We start from the raw sequence: 15283 nt of genomic DNA on the forward strand, positions 1-15283 counted from the left end.
ACGCTAATTGGTGTCTGCACATATTGGGGGTGATGTAAGTAAATGTGCGACTATAGGGCGGACTTTTCAGTGTCTTTACATTAATCCCGCTGGCTAGCTGATGTGGCTTTGGCGTGGAGCTTGGAGCACGGCGTTGGGTTTCGCCGGCGGGTCTTTTGACCGGGCTCACAGGGGATGAGTGGAGATCCTGAGCGCTGCAGAGGCACTTATGAAGGACGCACATTGTTGCCAGCCCTGGGGAGAAAACTGAGCAGTCTGGCAACACAGGCGGAATTTCCTACTGCGATGTTATCTCACACAAGACATTTAGCTTCAGCCAAATGAAGTAGGGGGGAGAGAAAGAGGCAAGAGGGATGAGGGGGGAGGGTAGAGAACGAGGGGGGAAGGCAGAGGGACAAGGAAGAAGGTGGGAGGAGGGAGAAAGGTGAACAATTGAGGGAGTAGAGGAGATACAGAAGAGGGGATGAAGATGACAGAGAAGGAAAGTAGAGTGGAAGAGAGAGAAAGATAATGAGTGTAAATGAGTGACATGCTACAGAATAATTCATACCCTCGAATGATTCATTTTGTTCCCTCATTAATTAGAGGAATATTGTTATCCCGTACAATACTTTAAGGAATTGCAAAAGATAACACAGAGTTGTGTTAAGGCAATAAGTCCTCATGCCTAAATTATATACTGTATGACGGCTCCAAAAATGACTCATATGAGCGATAACCACCTCTATGGTTGAGCGAGATTGGCTTCATGGTTAAAAGAAAGCAAAGTGGACTGTATGAGACGGGATGCAAACCAAATTCTTGGCGTCTAAGTCGGACACTTTGTATGAAAATACTCTCTGCGTCTGTGGCTCTGTCCACATATTGTTGTGTCCTTGAGCAGCTCTGCAGTCCACTTACTATGACCTTATAGGACATTTTATGGCAGGATATCAATATCACGCTACTTTGCCTTTATGACGGAAAGACCACACGTGCGTATAGCCACAAGAGGTCTGTTGTCGGGAAAATGTAGGTTGTTTGAGCATTTCAAACTACCTGGCTGTAAGTATAAATTGAACCTGCATTCAAGTTTCAAGTCTAATGCCTTAACCACACAGCTCTCCATAAACAAAGCAAAACAAAAAGTTACTCTTCTCCATCACCTCTTAAGAGGTCCAATTGTAAGGCCGTGGAAAGCAACTTAACAGTCCAGTTTCAACAAAGTTCACATGTTTCATTTAAGATCTAAAACCAAAATTATATGCCAAATAAACTGAAGGCTGTCAGACCCATACGGCACAGTCGTTGTCCATGACCAGACAGTTTTCACTGATTATCTTGAATTACACAGTTGTTTGTGTAGGTAGCAGCCAAATCCGGCCAGCGAAGAGCAAACAAGGAGTGGTGAAACAACATCCAATGTGGCATTAAGTTGTACGGCAAGGAGGGGAACAGGAAGACCTTTGGACGAGTACTGGTGCTTTATCCTTGTGACCTTTGTACCGTAAGCTTTCATCAAAACAAGGCTATTGGCTCCGAACAGTTTGAATCTTGTGCACAACAATAAAGCATTTCAGTAACCTGTTGAATGTGTTTGTGGTTTTGTTTAAATGTTTATTAAAAGAAATGGCTGAGAAAATCCAGCATGTTTACAATATAGATCCCCTTATCATAAACCTTTTCTTCCACTAAATGACAGTTGACTATAAATATATATATACATGTATATATATATTATAACTACAGCGCAGCACAAGTTCAATATAATACACCTCACAACACCTGCCACATTTTTATTTTTTCTGATCCAGTTTAAAAGAATTCTGCTGCTAAGACTAAAGCTGCACGTTGATACCTTAGTAACCCAAGGTGGTGTTAATATAACATTCATTGACTTATGATTGGCACAGTTGTGCAATGAGTTTCAATCAAATGCGATAAAGTGTTAAACATCAACAATACCATGTGTCTGCAGGTGTAAACTATAATAAAGCCACATTTATGAGGGTGTGTTACTTTCCTGTACTTTGACAGTCAATTATAGAAAGTGTGAACAGGTCTTGTCTGCCAACAAATCAGGTTTATATTAAAATCAATATTGTTATGACTATAAAACATTTATTTTTCCGATTTAAAGTTAACCACTTTCTAGACATTTATGCAAAGCAGTCCATGTTTATACCAATGGTTTATACTAACGACTCAACCTTGAAAGATTTTTGCATCGAGGAAATAAAAAAACACCTCATAAAACTGGAACACAGCTTAATAAAAATTCCACAGGATTCAAATATTATCCTTCTTATCTCTCTGATTGAGCTGCGAAGGGGAAAAAGTGACAGTATCATATAATAAATTGTCTCGATTGCTGGCGCACTAGTAAATGTTTTACATGCTCAGTGAAGCTAACGGCTGATATGCAGACTGGGATTTAAAGATTTAAAATGCTGGATAATAATTACTAAAGGCCAATCTGTGCTGAACTATTTCACACAATGACTGTGGCTTCAAAATAGGAGATTGTTTCTGAAGAACAAGAAAATACTTCCAGAAGTATTCAAGATTTCTAACATATAGCGTGTTACCATGGATTCGAAAAAAAAACTGATTTGATTTGTTCCTGAATTTTTCAATCAAGTCTAAATAATGAAACTGTTTCAGAAAGTGTTTTCTGTGCTGCTGTTGTGAGGAGACTGCTGGAGCCAAAGTGACAGAAAGTGACATGAGACGGTAACATTTTATTGCATCTGTATGTTAAAAGGACAGCATTCTCAGTCAAAGTGAAGATTGATCCTCAGACTGGCTCCAGGCCTTTTTCACTGCTGTCAGATCAAAACACTTGTATCCTCACAAAGTTGAGCAAGAAGAACTCATGAAATGCATTCTTATTTTTAAATTAACGTCTGATTTTTAAAAAATGAATCGCAGGTTTTGCATGAGGTTCGTGGTTCACCTGCACATGACCAATAAGTTCGCAGTAAATAAAAACATAAAACATGATTGCGACTTTAATTAAAATCTAAAAGCATCACATGACTATAATAATTCATTCATATGACCACCTGAGAGTCTCCCTGCCAAACCTACACTACACTAGTGCTGTTCTGGATAATGATTACTGACTTGTAATGAATTATCATGCTGACTTTGTTAATGTTTTCTTATGGGGTGTACTCCACTCTCCTGTATACTGTACTAACTGTAGTCTGCAGGAATCAAAGACAGGAAGAGATAACAGTATTCTGGGGTTTTCTGCTAGTATACCACAGAAAACAATGATTGTGACAATGAACAAATAGAAATGACTGAATTATTCTTTTTTTTAGCAGAATTGATGTATACAGAAGAAAAAGGGAATTCAGTGTTTAACGTCTCTGCTTTGTTTGGACTACATTTTTCTCCCAGGAGACATTTTGATTTGTCAAACACTGATGGAACTCATAACATTAATAATCGTCGTATTGCATTCAGGTTTGTCAGCAGCATGTGCATAATGGCTCAATGGCATGACTTCCTGGGATATGTGGAAAAAATGTTTTTAGTTACACCTATGCTGTTCACCATGAGACAATAGCAGTTAGAATGAGAACACAGAAAATGCACAGAGAAAAGAAAGTCAAACTTCAATAACAGAAAATCTAGAAAAAGAAATATAACCACATTAGCGCCCACTGTTTGATTGACAGGTAATCTGTGGGTAGTGCGGTGCAGAAACACCAGTCGTGAGTGCTCAGTAACAAACAGGTTAGGGGAGATGGAAATATCATTTATAGGAAGAATATGGAGGATTAACATTTTAACAATCACTGTTGTGGAAACAGTAGAAAATACCTCAGAAGCAGTCAGATATTAATCAGCGTTAAAGGTACTTCTAGCATTCTCACTTTGCTCTAGGTTGACCATTTTCACTCCACTTTCCATATTTCCACTCTGTTTTCAATAGTCATCATTATCTTTCTGACAGTATTTCTTATGTATGAATTCTGTATTTCAGTCAGAAACTGTTTAAGCACGCCACGCTGCTACACGTGCTTGCACGCAGCAATATATTTGTTACTTGGAGCTAGAGTAAACACCAACGCTTGGGTAGGGTGAAGTGAGGGACTTGCGATCTGCAACTACACCGCTAGATGCCACTATAAATCCTACACACTGGACGTTTAACTACTGGTTAAGCTATGCATTTTCCATAATGAACGCAAATAGTTCTTATTACTTCTAGTCTTGCTCTTCACATCTTTGCAGTGGCACTGAGCTGCTCCCAGTTGTGTGGAGCTGAATGAGTGAAACCAGGGCAATGAAACACGCATAAAGGATTAGCAAACTTTTCCTGGATAAATACAGGGAGGTTGAAAAGCAACTCCAGGAAATATGTGCTGCTTTGTGAAACACTCACGTTTTACATATGACCTGTCAATCTAAGTCACAGTTGGACCTGATTAGGCTGATGAAACCAACAGAGAGCCACTTGAAACTGACAAAGACGCATTCCACTTTGTACGTGTCAGACGGTGTTGTTCCAGCAGCAACAGGCTGACAGTTGCATAAAGGCAGATGTTAAAGGCAGCTCCAAAAATAAACTATCTCAACAGGTCTTTGATACTCACTCTTTACAAAATCTGCCAGATAAGTTCACTTGTTTCCAGTGAAAATGAAACTGAATCAAGAATCATGTTGCATCATGTGGCGTCACCTTGACACCTGAGCAGTGATCTGCATATTTCTAACACATTAGTGGTATGGTAAAACTTTTTTTATAACTAACATGATATATGTGATTCTTTCAAAAGTGCTGTGTTGATTTGATTAACCTTATTATATTCACCATGTACAGCCCTGTATAGCAACAGCAACTATTTTGCTATAAATTGATAGTATTTATTACAAATTATTACTAAATCGATACAATAACACATCAATACCATTAGGACATTAATTTCTACATATTTATAGATATAAAGTAAGTCCAACTCCTTTTGTATATATCAGGTAAAACAGAAACAGTAACTCACTCTATAGGAAACAGGAACAGGAATATGGTAAAGCAGCATCAGTTCAGTCTTACTTGTACTTGCAGGTTACCTAGCATTAGCAGCTGTGGAAGGACAACTAAAGAATTAGTGGCTGTGTCAATGTTTTACGATGTGTTCATGTTTGTGAATGTAGTTGCTCATTTCCAACAAGATGTAGATTCATTTTGGCATTACTGTGGAAAAGAGGACTTTAAAACTCATTGTAACAGTGCAGTACATTTTATTGCATCCTTAACTGAGGTGGCACAGCTTTCAACTCTGGATTCTCATAACTTTTGGTGATCTAGTCATTTTAAGCTTAAACCCTGCTGCAGCATTCATTGTAATGTGAATGGATACTTGTTGCCGTGTGTCTGAGTGAAGAGGCCCGGTCCTGGTCGACTTAGCTGTGTGACACGCGATAGGGTCCAAATCCAAAGTGGAATGGCTGCAGGCTTCAACCTGCGCTTAAGAGGGTCACTGCCAAACAAAGGGGGTTCAGTCAGTAGCTGAGAGGCTGCACACACTGAAAGGAACATGGGGCCAAGGCAGCGCTTGTGTGTTTGTGTGTGTGTGTGTGTGTGTGTGTGTGTGTGTGAGAGAGAGAGAGAGAGAGAGAGAGAGAGAGCATGTTGCAGATTGGAGTTTTAATTCAACAAATGTTTCTAGAAGAAAAAATCTGTCTCATCTGTCTTAAATGTCTTGCTTCCTTTACTTAAGCCTTTTCCCTCATGTCTTAGATCCTCCACTCTAAGACATTAGGGAGAGATGTGAAGAAAGAGGAATCCAGGAAATTTGTATTTAGTGAAACGAGCCACCCTTCCCTTTAAAGTGCCATCAGAGGAAACATGAGTTTCTGATGACTGCTGCAACTGCTGCAGTTACAATTGATGCGGCTACTTTTACATTGATGTCTTTGCACATGACAACATCTAAAATCTAAAGGTTCCTTTTTCATTCAGACACTAAAGGCTGGGGTACGCACGTATAAGCTGAGAAGGTACAATTTCTCTATTAGAGGTAGTGTGACAGTCCAATAAACCCCCACCCCCTGAAGAAATCATGTGCTGCAAGAGTTGTTGAGGCCGTTGAAAAAGATGTCTGGGCCATCCTCTCATCCTGCTGCAGTCCTGCAGCTGCCTGTGACGCCTGGGGAGCTCTGCCCCGGGGCCGAATACCGCTGGAGGGGCGTCTTTGCGAAGACAAGTCACCGTCGCAGTGAGAGGGACTGTAGTCTTAGCGAGAAATGGAAAGCGGGCCCTATAAAGCATGAGGTTTCGCAGGCCTACCTTCTACAGGCATTCAAACTTGTGGGTTTGGTATGAGGGGGCTTAGTAGAATGATATGAGGCAGAGAGAAAAAAACTTTATGTTCAAAATGCCTACTGCAGCTTTAACACACAGCATCTATAACAGAAGAGAACTGATTTCTGAGTTGCAGAAAAAGCTACACGCACTGGATGCATCACATAACATATCATTTGATTTGCAGAATTTGGAACCTGTAGAAAACAGTGCTGAGTTAAAGAAGCCATAATAGCAAGAAGGGAGAGTGTTTTCTGTCCTCTCACAGGCTGATGGTTGTTACATTGAAGCCGTAACAACCATCGTGATCCTGAGAGACGCTCGCCTCAGCTTCTAACAGTGCAACTGTACCATTGAACCTTATTTAATAATGAATTCTGCTGCCTGTTTTACAACATCTGACAGTGCACAAGTACTGAATGACGTGGGAATTCCTGTTCACATCCTGTATGTAAAGTTTTATAGTGAATATTATAATATATTTATTAACACTGGAAATACATGGAGAGACTGTTAGTCACGATAATTAGTTTTTTAACTTCTTTTGCCCTGCCCATACTGCAAAACCTGTTTTTATAGAGTGACAGACTGAATTAAAATAGTCTCTTTCACAGTGTTTCCTAGTTTATCAAACTAATCTTGACTATAATAGAGGATTATTGAGATAATACATTTATTAAAGTGATTGAATAAGGCGGTAAAACACATGCATTTATTCTCTCTATCTCCGCATGTAACCTTGTGTTGCTGCTGCCTTTACTTATATAAAGGTGTAATTGTGGTTGTGTGTGTGTGTTTGTGTGTGTGCGTGTGCAGGCCAAACATGCACTGACATTGTTGTCTGGTTGTTTAGCCAAGAGCAAGAAGTGTGACTGAGATTTTTATAGATTAAATTCTTGCTAAAAGACAACGATTGTCCAGTTTGTTCCTTCCAGACAGTCTGAGAATGTTGTGTGCAGTGCTTTCTGTCCACAAGTGCATCTTGAGAAAATCAATTCAGACATCTTTAAAGGCCTTTTATTTCCATGATCTATTCTTTTTTGTGTGTGTCAGGTCACACCTGCCGTCTCTCCTGCTGGGTGAGTATTGTTCTGCACAGTGAATTTAGCCAAGAATGCAGCATTTCTCAAGAGAACTGACTGACATGTGGTCTGTTCGGTCAGTGATATCTGTTGTTTCAGATATTCCTTGTCTGCGAACATCATAGCTTTTGCAAAAAACTCCCCTATCAATGCAAATGCTTCAAAATCCCCAGACATGACAGCTCAACTACTGTTCTAGAGGAATAATACAGTAAATGTTCCCATACAGTCAAGAGCTGTCTGCAAACTGTGCCTTTCTCGTCTTTTATTGCTGCTCCTTCTGAATCCAAACTCTTGTAGTCCCCGTTATATTGCTTCCCACACAGTTTTGGCAGAAAAGCTCCTCAAATCGAGGAATATTTCACCTCTTGAGCCAAACGTGAAGTGCCAAACCTACGAAACACAGTGTCTGTCCCGGCTTTTCACTCTGCCTGGCACACATCATTCAATGTCAGGCCATTTCCCACGCCAAATAGGCTTAGAATGCAAAAAAAAAAAAAAAAACAAGAAAAGAAGAAAGTCCTGTCAAGTTTTTCCACTTGGTTTTGTTCTCTTTTTTTGCCTCTGTGTTTTTTCACCTCAGTATCTATTTGTCCCCTCTTCTTTTCTCCTTTTCCCTCCCTCCTCCGCTACCTCCTCCTCCTCCGCACGTCTAACATGTCATTCTTCGTCTTTTGTAACTACAGCCCTTTTTCCCTATTGAACTCCCCGCCCTCTCCACTCCTTTGGCTCTCCCTTTCCCTCTCAGGGGCCTAATTATGAGCCGGCATTAAATAAAAACATTTATATTTCTCCAAAAAAAGGCTTCTCTCTGAGCTTTCTCTGGACAATGAGGGCTTGTGATTCTCCCCTCCCTCCTGCTCCCTCTTTCTGTCTCTTTTTCCGCTGAGTGGCCATTCACTGGGGGTCTTTGTCTCTCTTTGTGATTGGCTCGCTGTAGGACTCCTAGGGGGCAGTAATTGTGTCTCATTAAGTCTTACAGTAGTCGTGAGGGGAGTGTAGCGGGGTGGGAAGTGAGGGGGAGTTCGCCGCACAAGGCCTCGCAATTAGAAATCCCAGAGAGCTTGAATGGGAGCCCTAATCAGGCCACAATGGCTGGGGCTCCCTGCCTATTAGGCCAAAAAGGAAGTGTTGCCATTGTCCAAACACACACACACATGCAAAGACACACACACACACACACACACAACCACCAGGAATGCATGCAGCACAGCGGGGATGGATGTAGTTGTGTGGTGGCGTCATCCCAGAGGCCAATTTGGAAAGATTGGGGGACTTAAGAGAGCTTTTCACTGCCTCAGTCACGGCACACACAAAGTCACACACACACACACACACACACACACACACACACACACACACACACACACACACACACACACACACACACACAGGTGCAGCCACACACTTTTCTATCCACATTGAAACTAAAAGGGTTCTCATTAGTGATGTTGAGGACGAGCAGGGAGTTTGCTTTCTGTTTGCTCATTTGTCGCCCTGTGATTCCTCCTGCTGCAGAGTTTTTCAGTTTTTGTGTGAAAAACATTTTCTGCAAGAAACATATTTCAGTGTCTCGGTGAAGCAGCAGCGGGGTAATAAAATCAGCATGCTGCGTCTGTGGCGGATACATAAATAACCCATGCACCTCTTCTCTGAGGAAATTCAGTAAATTTCAGTGTCTGTGAAATAAAAAAACCCCAGACAAATAATGATATTCCACCACCATCTGTCTCTAAAAGGGAAATGCATTGGAAAGTGAAAACTTTGCAAAGCCTTCCTCTTTTTTTTATCTCATAATAGGAGCAGAAAGTGGGTCTCTTTTTCTCCGTTTATCTGTGTAGCGTTCCCAGGAGAAACAGTGGCTACCCCTCCTTATCTTTGTTACCGCCGAGTGCTGCAGTGGATTATGAAGTGGATTATGCAAATGTCTCACAATATATTCATATTAACAAAGGTTGAGGTTCATGCGCCCGTGCCCGGAATTTATGAATACGCAAATAAAAAAACCTGAATTGGCTGGAATGTGTTATCATTTAATGAAAATTAACTCGGTTCACAGTATTGTGCCGTGTTTGGGCTCATTTGTTAATTTGTTGAATTAGCTGCATCGGTACAATGGAGTGATATCCAATTTAGCCCATTGTTTTAATTATTTTTGGTTTTTTTTAGTGTAGCTCAATAACTGATATGCCTGTAGGTATTATGCATGTATAATTGTATGGATTTCCCTTCCACTTTTTACTCTATTATCACACAGAAGAATGGATTCTGTATTGCATTGTTAGAGGTTTTTGGATATTAATCCAAATGTTGAATCATCTATAGTTCATTGTTTTTAATGTTCAACCAACTGCTAGGATCAAAGTAAACATGGCCATAAACTCATGCCTTTATGCAAAATGTGCAAAATCTTATCTGTCCTGCTGAAAGAACCTTCAAACGTTTTGGCTAAGAGCTGCCTTGCTCACTAAGAGGAAGCTTAGCACTGGGTGGTTCCTCGACTGCGGAAGAAGATGAAGGTCATACAACAAGTAATCTGTTTTAAATTCAGCATATGCAAACTAAATTTACAGCTCATGTTCTGGATGGACTATCTTGTCCTGATTTAGTGACTCACAGGTCTAAAGATGTTGATGAAGATGAAAAATGTGCTAACATTTGTTGTTTGGAGACAGAGAGCGTTATTTAGATGTTCAGGTTACATATGACTGTTGATTAACAACATTCAATTGACGATATTTTAACATGTAATAGGATGTACTTCAAATAATGATAATAATCATATGTAACTTTAATGTGCATAGTATGGTCTTTTGACCTGAAAATGATCAAATCAATATTCACTTGGATTGAGGTTTTGGAAACTTGAAACTTGTTTTCTTGACACAAAACCTTAATTTTTTATGATGTATTCAGGGAAGGTTCACTGAGAGGAAGCCTCTCTTTTGCAGAAATGCGCTGATTCCATTTACAGTTACAAACATTCATACCTGGAAGCTGCCCAGTACAACCACAGTCTAATCTGCACTCAAGTAATTTGGGTTAAGGGCCTTGCTTAGGGGTACCTGGTGGTAATGAGGCAGGGGCAAGCGCTGCTTCTTTACTTCCCCCATCCAAATTTATCCTGCCAGTCTGGGGATTGAACTGAGGACCTCTTGGTCATAAGCATCAACTCTGCTGGCTAGTGATATGAAAAAAAAAAAGAGTTGGACAAAGTTTCATCATAGATTTCATCAAGAAATCTGACTCATACATATGATGCAATTAGGAAAATTACAGTTATCAAAGTTATGATTCACCTGAGGTACTTAGCTTTAACTCATCAGTGTGTTTAAGAAAACTAGCCAGTTTCACCAGAAGTAAAGAACAGTATGAAATAAAATAGTCATAGAACATGCAGTATGCTGATATAACTAGTTTGAAATGAAAAAAATCAAGTAATTTGTGCTTGGGAAGCAAAGCAGTAAATAAAACTGACATTCATAACGATAAAGGTTACAGGTTCAAGTCACAAGTTCAAACTTGCAGACTGGTTGGGAAAATCTGGGTGTAGAAAGTCAGCAGGAAAAACTGTCTCCTCCTTCAGGTCTGATTGTTGCAGTGTCTTTCAGCAAGGCATTCCAATGTTAGCCCAGCAAAGAAAAAGGTTAAAGCTGCGCTTTACATGATGACTTTAAAGCTGCTGGTCAATATTTTTACACTAACAATGGATATAATGACTATGTGCATTATGGAATTACCCCCCAAACCAGCTCAGCTTGTTAGCTTTTCTCAACTCATTTTTTCTGTTTTGGTTTTAACTGGGCTAGTTCTCTCGCAGCAACTTGGGCTGAAAGTTGTTTAGATCAGCCGGGTTTACTGTATGTTACACTGCGGGCATTTCACTGGCAGTCCCATCGGAGCATGATGAATCAGGGAGAGTCTGCACGCTCTTATCTGCTGCCAAGGTGTGCAAGTTTATTAGCACCTAAACACTGGGGGTGCTTTGAGTGAACTGCCCTTTCTTCCTCATGGTTAGGATCTTAATCTGCACCTGTTGTTGTTGAGATCAATGTATGTGTGTGTGTGTGTGTGTGTGTGTGTGTGTGTACTTTTTTCTCCTTTCTACCATCTTATCTGAGCAGCATTCACTGACTGAGCAGCTACAATGTTGCCTGTCTTGCTCAAGGACACTTCAGCAGGGCCTTTGGCTACTTAAGAACACACACTGGCTTTCCAAATGCTACTTCATTTGCACTCTCAGTGGTCATGTGCTTATTCTGTTTTCTCACAGGCTTACAATCAGCGTCAGTCCCTCTGTATCATTTTCCACACTGAGAACGATTTGCCCACAAATTTCATGACCTCACGTCAGATTATATTACAGCCCTGTGTGTTTCTGTGTGCTGGAGCTGAATGGCCGACTAGCTGAACCAGTATGACTGGGCACTGTGTGTATTGGAGGGAGCGTAATGAGTTTCATCTGCACAACAGGGACAGCGGTCTTTGGGCGGCAGCAGGGACGAATCTAGCAGCTAATTGGTGTTGTCAGCACTTTAAACACAATTAATGACAGTTCCTTCTCCTCTTCACCTGACCTAATTCTAGGTGATAATTATTGTTTGGGACCTAATTTACACAAATAATTAACAGATGTATGCTGACAAATAGGCAGACTTGATTCTTTGCAAATCCCTGCACCATTGTTTTGTTAATTGGGCCGAATGTAAGCAGATACTGTGACGTGTTTTTCCCCCTCCTCGCAGCTCCTCGCTGAATACAATTCTAAGCTTCTGAATAAACAGCCTTGGCTTCAGGAGGTGTTCCTCCTAAAGCCTGGATTGAGTTTCACATTGTTAGTCCTCTTAGGTGAAGTTAACAAAAAAATAGATGAGCAGTGTGTTTGTTAGAGCTTTTACGACAAAGCTATAACGATCCTGCCCTGACCATTTGAATAGAAAGAGACAGTTTGAAAGTATGGATGTTAGGTCAATGAGAGTGAAGGTATTTTGTGCAGCATTTAAAGATACTAAACTGTGTTTGTCCAAAGACATTTAAATCTGTATGTTGAAAAACAATCGTGAATGCCATTTCTATATTGTTCTCTCATCGGTGCTCTTAAGGGAAGTTACCAAAATATGGTTAAAAGAATTCTTGATTGCTAATATTCTTATACTGAGCAGCTGAATATGATATTTCTTTGTAGGAAAGGTTTAATTTTCTATCCTGGGTCATTAATAACTTTTCTATATTTCTGTATTTGTTGACATAAATGTTCTCAGCACACTCTTCTGCATCCTTCTCAAACTATTTCCCCTATAAACTAAGTCGATGACCTCCATTTAAAACATCCACAAACCCCTTCTACGCAGTGAAAAGAGCAATTCATAGAAGTCATAATATCTTGTTTTAGGAGGATAAAATCTATAATAATCTCACGTCAAGCACTTTAATTTAAGGTTTTATTGCTTTTTTCACTAGTCCCAGATAGTGATTTCTAGCAGCACAGTGATTTTTATGCTAGTTTAAAAAAAACAGAACTTTCCCTTGACAGATTTTATTCTTTAATACAAGCAAACATCTGTAAATTACAGAATGCTGCTTTTGTTTCGTAGAAGGGGATTTTTTTTCGGCCTGTACTTTTTTCTCTGCAACACTGCTGGAAGCTTCAACATCCTCCTTAGTACTTGTGACAGAGCACAACAATATGACATACCCGACCAAGCCATGTTTTCACCGAGCATATTCCCAAGTCATGATAAAGGCATGAATCATGCTAGTGATGGCTATTTGTAAGGGGTTTCCCACCCTGCCACACAAAGGGGGCTTAGCTGAGAGGCAGCGTGTTCTCAGGCATTGTCTCTGGGCTGGGACCACCCGTTCCCCCTCGCTGTCCCACTGTCAGTCAAACAATACAATGCTACAACTCCTGCTTTGCCCCCAACCCCCATCCTATTTACTCAGCCAGCCCCTCCCTGCACCCACCACCCACACTCTGGACACAGGGAGTGGTGACATGGTGTTTTTTTAGTGGTGAATGTGGACTATTAGTCAACAGCTGGGCCACGATTCATTCGGAGGGTAAGTCAAGTCAAGTCAAGACACGGTGGCTTTGCTCAAGCACGCTGCAACAGAGGGCAAAGGACATGAATAAAGAACAGACCAAGCCAGAGGTTTTTCAAAAGTCCAGACTCAAAAGCAGCATGAGAGGACTGTTCTGCACTTAAATGTCCTCCAAATATAAACTTTCTTGGTCATGTATCAGCTTTCTCTCACTGTCAGTTAAGACAACACTTTGCAAGTTAATTTCAACCTTTTAAATTTAAGTTTCGCCCTCACCCTGTACTTACAATAAAAACACAAGAGTCCATGTTTTTTGATGCTTACACAATTCTATGAAATGAAAATTTCATTTCATTCTTCAATTGATAAAACTTAAACTGTGTATTGATGTGGTACTCCTTCCTTCTGTAGCTCAACTTTCTGATTTAAGATGTTTCTGTGTGTCTTGTTATGAACAGTATGCATTTGTATGACTAGAGTCATTGGCAGGCTGATATTACTTCCCATATTGGATTAAAATGTAATATAATTTTGTTCTGTGCATTGAGTTGTAGTATCCACAGTAAAAGCTTGACATATATCCCTTCGATAGCTCAGTTGGTAGAGCGGAGGACTGTAGGTGACTAGTGCTGACATCCTTAGGTCGCTGGTTCAATTCCGGCTCGAAGGAGGAAGGTTTTGTCTAATACATTTCCATAGTGTCAGTCACTGCGTTACCAAAAATACATAATTAAAACTAGACCGACTGTGTTGGTGTTGTATTATTGTCCTCAGTTTAGTTTGAATTGTGTATTTTCCTTAATGCAGTCACTGACAAAACCTTCCTCCTTCGAGCCGGAGTTGAACCAGCGACCTAAGGATGTCAGCACTAGTCTCCTACAGTCCTCCGCTCTACCAACTGAGCTATCGAAGGGATGTACAGTTAGCTTTTACTGTGGATACTAGAACTCAATAGTCAATATTAAACAATAACAATGAAAAGGACCTATGGTAAATGATGAGATAAGAGAAGAATGTATGTATGAATATCAGAAGGATGAGCTGGTACATGAATATAATATTATTTACAAGGTCTTTTTGTATCTTTCTGGAAAAGCGAGTTAACATCGTCTTTTTTCTTAACTAAAGAAAAGGAAATCTCGAGATTAAACTGTCCCAGCGCTGCAGGAACAGCACTTCAACAACTGCTTTACGCACACACCATCGGAGACAGGTGCATCTTCTCTCAGCACAGTGCGACTGTTGACTCAACTCAAGTAAACCTCGTCAGTAGTTCAGTTGGTAGACTGTAGAAGAGCAGCGTTGGGATCTCTAGGATGCTGGTTCGATGCAGGAGAGATGGAGGAAGCTTTATTGGGTGTCGCTCTGACATCACAGAGGCGGTGTAAAACAAATAAGACATGCTGATTCATTCGTATTGGCAGGCATCCACCTGACAGAGCATTTCCACACTGTCGATGTGACATTGCGTCATTACTACAGCCAGGCATGTAAGTAGTTAAGGTCCAGTGTGTAACATTTAGGCAGATCTACTGGAAAAAAAGGAATAAATATTCATATGTATGTTTTTATCAGTGTATAATCACTTGAATATAGGAATCGTTGTGTTTTAGAATGAGCCATTTTTATCCACAGACAACATGGTGGACCGCCATGTTTCTACAGAATGAAACAGAATAGACAAACTAAACACTGGGCCTTTTGCATTTTCCACTAGTTCCGAGGCCACCGGAGTTTCTCCTACACCCTTCACAGCCCATTCTCATACCCAGGTTGGCACATACAGACGCCAGCGGTTCAGACAGTTGCAATCTGAAACTTCACTGCTAGTTGCCACTAAATCCCACACACTGGTCCTTCA

General features: G+C 40.5%; 2 non-coding genes across 2 annotated transcripts; one reads left to right on the plus strand and one right to left on the minus strand.

The window, feature by feature from the left end:
* The first annotated feature begins 14004 nt into the window (after positions 1-14004).
* trnay-gua (transfer RNA tyrosine (anticodon GUA)) lies at positions 14005-14092 on the plus strand. The gene is given in 2 exon segments: positions 14005-14041; positions 14057-14092. It is a non-coding gene; the product is annotated as a tRNA-Tyr (tRNA).
* Positions 14093-14247: 155 nt separating this feature from the next.
* trnay-gua (transfer RNA tyrosine (anticodon GUA)) lies at positions 14248-14335 on the minus strand. The gene is given in 2 exon segments: positions 14248-14283; positions 14299-14335. It is a non-coding gene; the product is annotated as a tRNA-Tyr (tRNA).
* Positions 14336-15283: the final 948 nt, after the last annotated feature.

Source organism: Dicentrarchus labrax, unplaced genomic scaffold, assembly GCF_905237075.1.
Source record: "Dicentrarchus labrax unplaced genomic scaffold, dlabrax2021, whole genome shotgun sequence".
NCBI classification, from domain to species: Eukaryota; Metazoa; Chordata; class Actinopteri; family Moronidae; genus Dicentrarchus; species Dicentrarchus labrax.